The sequence below is a fragment of the Leguminivora glycinivorella genome, chromosome 1 (genome assembly GCF_023078275.1).
Source record: "Leguminivora glycinivorella isolate SPB_JAAS2020 chromosome 1, LegGlyc_1.1, whole genome shotgun sequence".
In the NCBI taxonomy this organism is placed as follows: domain Eukaryota; kingdom Metazoa; phylum Arthropoda; class Insecta; order Lepidoptera; family Tortricidae; genus Leguminivora; species Leguminivora glycinivorella.
Window position 1 is genome coordinate 14,945,811 of NC_062971.1, and position 4,894 is coordinate 14,950,704.

A 4,894-nucleotide genomic window follows, 5' to 3' on the forward strand; every position below is an offset into this window, starting at 1 on the left:
TACTCCTCTTTTGGAGATTTCACATTCGGTTATTCTCGAGAAAATTCAAAATTGTTATTTCTTGATTAAACTATACCTACTCTGTCAAACAAGTCTGTCAATAAATAAGAACAAAGTAAACTATATGCATCCTATTCTTTAGGTGCGGTCGCTAGACGGCGGACGCAGATCTGGACAATGAATATACACTTAAGCTAGGAACATACTACGCGGACGTCCGTCGTAAAACGACCGCGACCGCGACCTATCAGTGTGCACGGAACAAAACATCCAGAGAGCCAGATTTCGATCGGACGTCCGTGCGCTCAAGGCCACGTCCGCGTCCGTCGACCGATAGTTTGCACGGTTATGTGTATTTCCATTGTCCAGATTCCCGTCCGCGGTCGATTTACGACGGACGTCCGCGTAGTGTGTTCCTAGCTTTAACCGTGCAAATTATCGGTCGACGGTCGCAGACGTGGCCTTGAGCGCATGGACGTCCGATCGAAATCTGGCTCGCTGGATGTTTTGGTCAGCCGAAGCCACGTCCCGAAGACCGTGCACACTGATCGGTCGCGGTCGCTCGACGGCGGACGTCCGCGTAGTATGTTCCTAGCTGTAATAGTTTTCTGTTCTGAGATTAAAGCTAGGAACATACTACGCGGACGTCCGTCGTCGCGCGACCGTGGACGCGGATCTGGATAATGAATATACACTTAACCGTGCAAACTATCGGTCGAAGGTCGTGGACGTGGCCTTGAGCGCATGGACGTTCGATCGAAATCGGGCTCGCTGGATGTTTTCATCAGCCGAAGCCACGGCGTGATACTCTGCAGCCGTACCACCTCGCTTTATTGTGCTCAGATTACCATGGTGGAATGTACCTCTGACGTACCTCTTGTACCTCGTCGGAAATTAAATGTACTGTACATGTAGTTTACCAGAAATATGGGTTTAAAAGGGGTCCGACTGGGGAGTACTACTCCCCAACTTGAAGTTAGGTTCTGTAGACCCTGATGAATAGGTCAGATGGAGAAGGCGGTATTCCTAGGCATGGCACACATAGTATACCCTTGTTTCGCCGATAAACTTTTCATCGACAACAAATCATCGAAAATTTTGTTCGAGTAATTTTGTTTCAACTACTATTTATTTGAAATTTTCTTAGGTATTATAAATACTATTCCAGTATTCAACTAATATTTCGTCATCACCCAGCAGCAGATGGTTGCTCAAGACAGAATGGCGTGAAAGAATCTTGTAGGGGCTCTGCACCTCTGGGGTGTCCTTAGGATAGGCAACATAATATATGACTACTACTTTACTTTAATTCCCTCTTCTAAATATTTTATATGTACAAATAAAGGCCTTCTAACACATGTCCCTCATTGACTAAGTTATTTATGATTCAAAAATTAAAGAAAAAGAGAAAAACGAGACAATGATTCATGGTTAAATACAGCATTATCAAGTTGTTGGTGAAAGCCAAATATATTGCGACATGTCCTTATTCTCATAAGTAAAAATAACAACCAACCTGTCTGGCCTAGTCGGTAATACTCTTTATAATACTGTGTCGGTAGTAACTTAGACTGCTAAGCCACAGTCCTGGGTTTGAATCCTGGTAAGGGCATTTATTTGTGTGATAAGCACAGATATTTGTTCCTGAGTCTTGGATAACTTCCAAGTGTATAAGAGTTGTATATAAGTACCTACACTACAACACAAGCCTTCTTGAGCTTATCATGGGACTCGGTGAGTCTGAGTAAGAATGTCCTATATTTATTTTTTTAGATCTGGCTGTCCCCGACTTGTGCAATAAGGTTGAAAATAAGGTTGCTTTTAATGATATTGAAAGCCATTCAATCATAAAGTAGTCACTATATTTAGAACTTTTAGAAGAGATGTTAGAGATGCAATCCTTTATACAAATAAAACTAAAATATATTTAATAAAATATTTAGAATTAGTATAGATCCTGTGGTTGAACAATGATGGTACTGAATTTGAAGTCTTCTGCTTGTGATGGTTCTACCTGATTATTACAAATATACTCTTGCCAGGGGAGGCTCACTCAACTTTTCTTTCATATATTCCGGCAGCCGCAAGTCCTGGCTTAGAGTTTGATGACCGTCTCCCTGCACAATAGAACTCAAAGTTGCATGCAGTCCGTTGACAGGTTGATGATGATGACAGTGCAGAGCCTTCTGTACTTGTACTTTTATAATTATGTGCTCTTGCTTCTGTCTCAGAACTTGCTTCCTTCAAATGATGGGAGGATCCACTGTAAAATAGAAGAGGTAGATTAACTAACAATAAATAATTATTATATTATTAGACCTGTGGCCCGTCTTTCGAGAAACGGGCCCCTGGTATTTAGCAATATAAACAATTCATACTAAAAGAAAGAATATGGTTTATACTTACATAAGGTTTTCTTTGGTGGACAAACAGGTGTTTCTTTAGCTTTCCAGAATGGTGAATTTACCAATACTGAAACAAGTCTTCTTCTTGTTCTTTGATTCTTTCCACTTCATGTAGGGCTGACAATTCAAACTGACACTGACAGATCTGTATAATCACTACATTTTGAGTTACGTTTTGATCCACATAAAATTTCATAATATATTTTAAAAAGTATTTTTGTGTCATTAATAATTGTTGTAGAAAGAATATACATTTAAAGTGAATCGATACTAAATACAATGTGATGGTAAAATATGCACTTTAAATACTTTTTAACATTCTAGAGTGTAAAATCTGAAAATGAGTTATATGGTTTCACATATTTCGTCAATCGAAACGAAACGTCAAGGAGTTTTTGTTATGCTGACAGCACTGTAACGTAATTATAGCACGACCAGTGTTGTCAGTTCAGAGATTTTTCTCCGATTTGCGGAGAATTTGAGCCTCTAGCGGAGATCAGATACAATCGGAGAATTTCGGAGATTATGAAAAGGTCTCTAATTTTTTGAAGTTAAACCGCTCGGTAAACCTGAATGCATGAATTAAAGATATCAAAATATTCTCAATGTTCTGTGCATTTCTGATATAAAAGCGTTAATTAATTAAAAGTATTAATTCACTATAAACATTTTTCTTTGTTTAAAGACGGTCAACCAAATCTCGGCAGTAAAAAAGCCGGCAATGTAGAAAAATGTATCCTAAACATTGAAGTTGGATGAACGGAATCATCGAGGAGCCATAACACTTAAATTGACCGTCTCGAAAGCCTGCTGGCGTCCACCGTCTGAAAAATTCATAATCTGAATTTGGATTTGTATGACAGATCTAGTGCACGGATTTCCATACAATTAGCAACTGTCCGTGTTATTTTTTAATATTATGTTTTTTTTTCAGATCGATCTGACAGATTGCGAATAATCTGAATTTTCATTGCACTCGATCTGATTTCATTTTTTTTATACTACGTCTGTGGCAAACAAGCATACGGTCTGCCTGATGGAAAGTGGTTACCGTAACCTATGGATGCCTGCAACTCAAAGAGTGTCACATGCGCGTGGCCACCCCATTAGAAACTTGTACACTCCCCTTTGCTGTGTTAAGTATAAGTACACAGCAAAAGGAGTGCACAAGTTCAAAGGAGGGTTTGGGTTGCCAACGACTCAAAGGACAATAGACGGAACAAATTATTTCCTTAAGTCCTCCCGTCGTCAGCACCCCGCACCCTCGTTGAGCTCTGGGAGCCTTACTCACCGGCAGGAACACAACACTATGAGTAGGGTCTAGTGCTATTTGGCTGCGGTCTTCTGTAAGGCGGAGGTACTTCCCCAGTTGGGCTCTGCTCTAGATTCGAGCGAGACGATATCCGTGTGCCCTACCACAGAAAGCGGAATATCATTCGCTATGCCCTACCTCCTAGCGATAATATTATGACTTTTTAAGATTATGAAATGAAGACTGTATGCATAACTGACAGTTCAAACGTACACTGAAATCTTTTTTCAGATTATGATTTTTTCAGACTGTCTCTTTCAGACTCTGTTGCCGTTCTTAGTGCCCTTAGTGGATGCCAGGCTTAAGGCGGAATCGAACTGTGTCGAATCGAGTTCTCATATGCGATTCGACGCGTCGCTGATGGACGCTGTTTAATAAGAAATGCAGATGAGAGATCGCTCACGAAGCGACGCAACTTTTCATACAAATACGTAAGTTGCCGAGCAACTTCGACGACCGTGGGCGAGCTGCGCACCCTTAACAGATATGTTGTAAATAAAAATAAAAAAATTCAGCTCTGTAGGTGGCGCATTCATAGCACAGGCACTAGTTTTCATGTAAAACCAATTAAACTTGAACTCATTATTTTTATGACTTAGATACTACAGTGACAGCTTAAAAAACTACTTGCTAGAAATCTGCCTATTCTGCTGCACGTATTAATTAAGGCACACCACGCCACAGTGTGGAAAAAAAAAGGTTTTTATGCAACCTTTTTTTGTATGCAACCTGTCAGTTCAATCTGAAAATTCTGTCAGTATGAACTGACAGGTTGGATGCAAATCTTTTTAAGATTATGAATTTCTCAGACTGTCTATGGCGTGCTTAAGACTAGGGAATGCAATAACCGACCAAATTTCATAACCGGTTACAATTTTTTATTATGTGAAGAATAACATTAAAAAAAAAACACTCACGATATTTTGTACCCATAGGAACTTGAAAATATTATAGAGAATTTATTTGCATACCTCATTCATTCTGTACACCCATGGGCCCACATACATATGTACATACATGGACCCTGATACGGGTGTAGCAGTGTAAATGTGTCACTTATTAATATAAATATCTGGGTGACCGAGCTTCGCTCGGTTTTGTTTCGTATCATTGACATGTGTCGCCATCTAGTTCAAAAATTAATAGTACCTACATCGAGCGAAAGAATTCTCAGTCT

General features: G+C 39.8%; 1 long non-coding RNA gene across 1 annotated transcript; it reads right to left on the bottom strand.

The window, feature by feature from the left end:
- Positions 1-1,845: 1,845 nt before the first annotated feature.
- Positions 1,846-3,345, bottom strand: LOC125231647. The gene is made up of 2 exons (XR_007177648.1): positions 2,407-3,345; positions 1,846-2,263 (listed from the first exon to the last, which is right to left on the bottom strand). It is a non-coding gene; the product is annotated as an uncharacterized LOC125231647 (long non-coding RNA).
- Between the last annotated feature and the right edge of the window lie 1,549 nt (positions 3,346-4,894).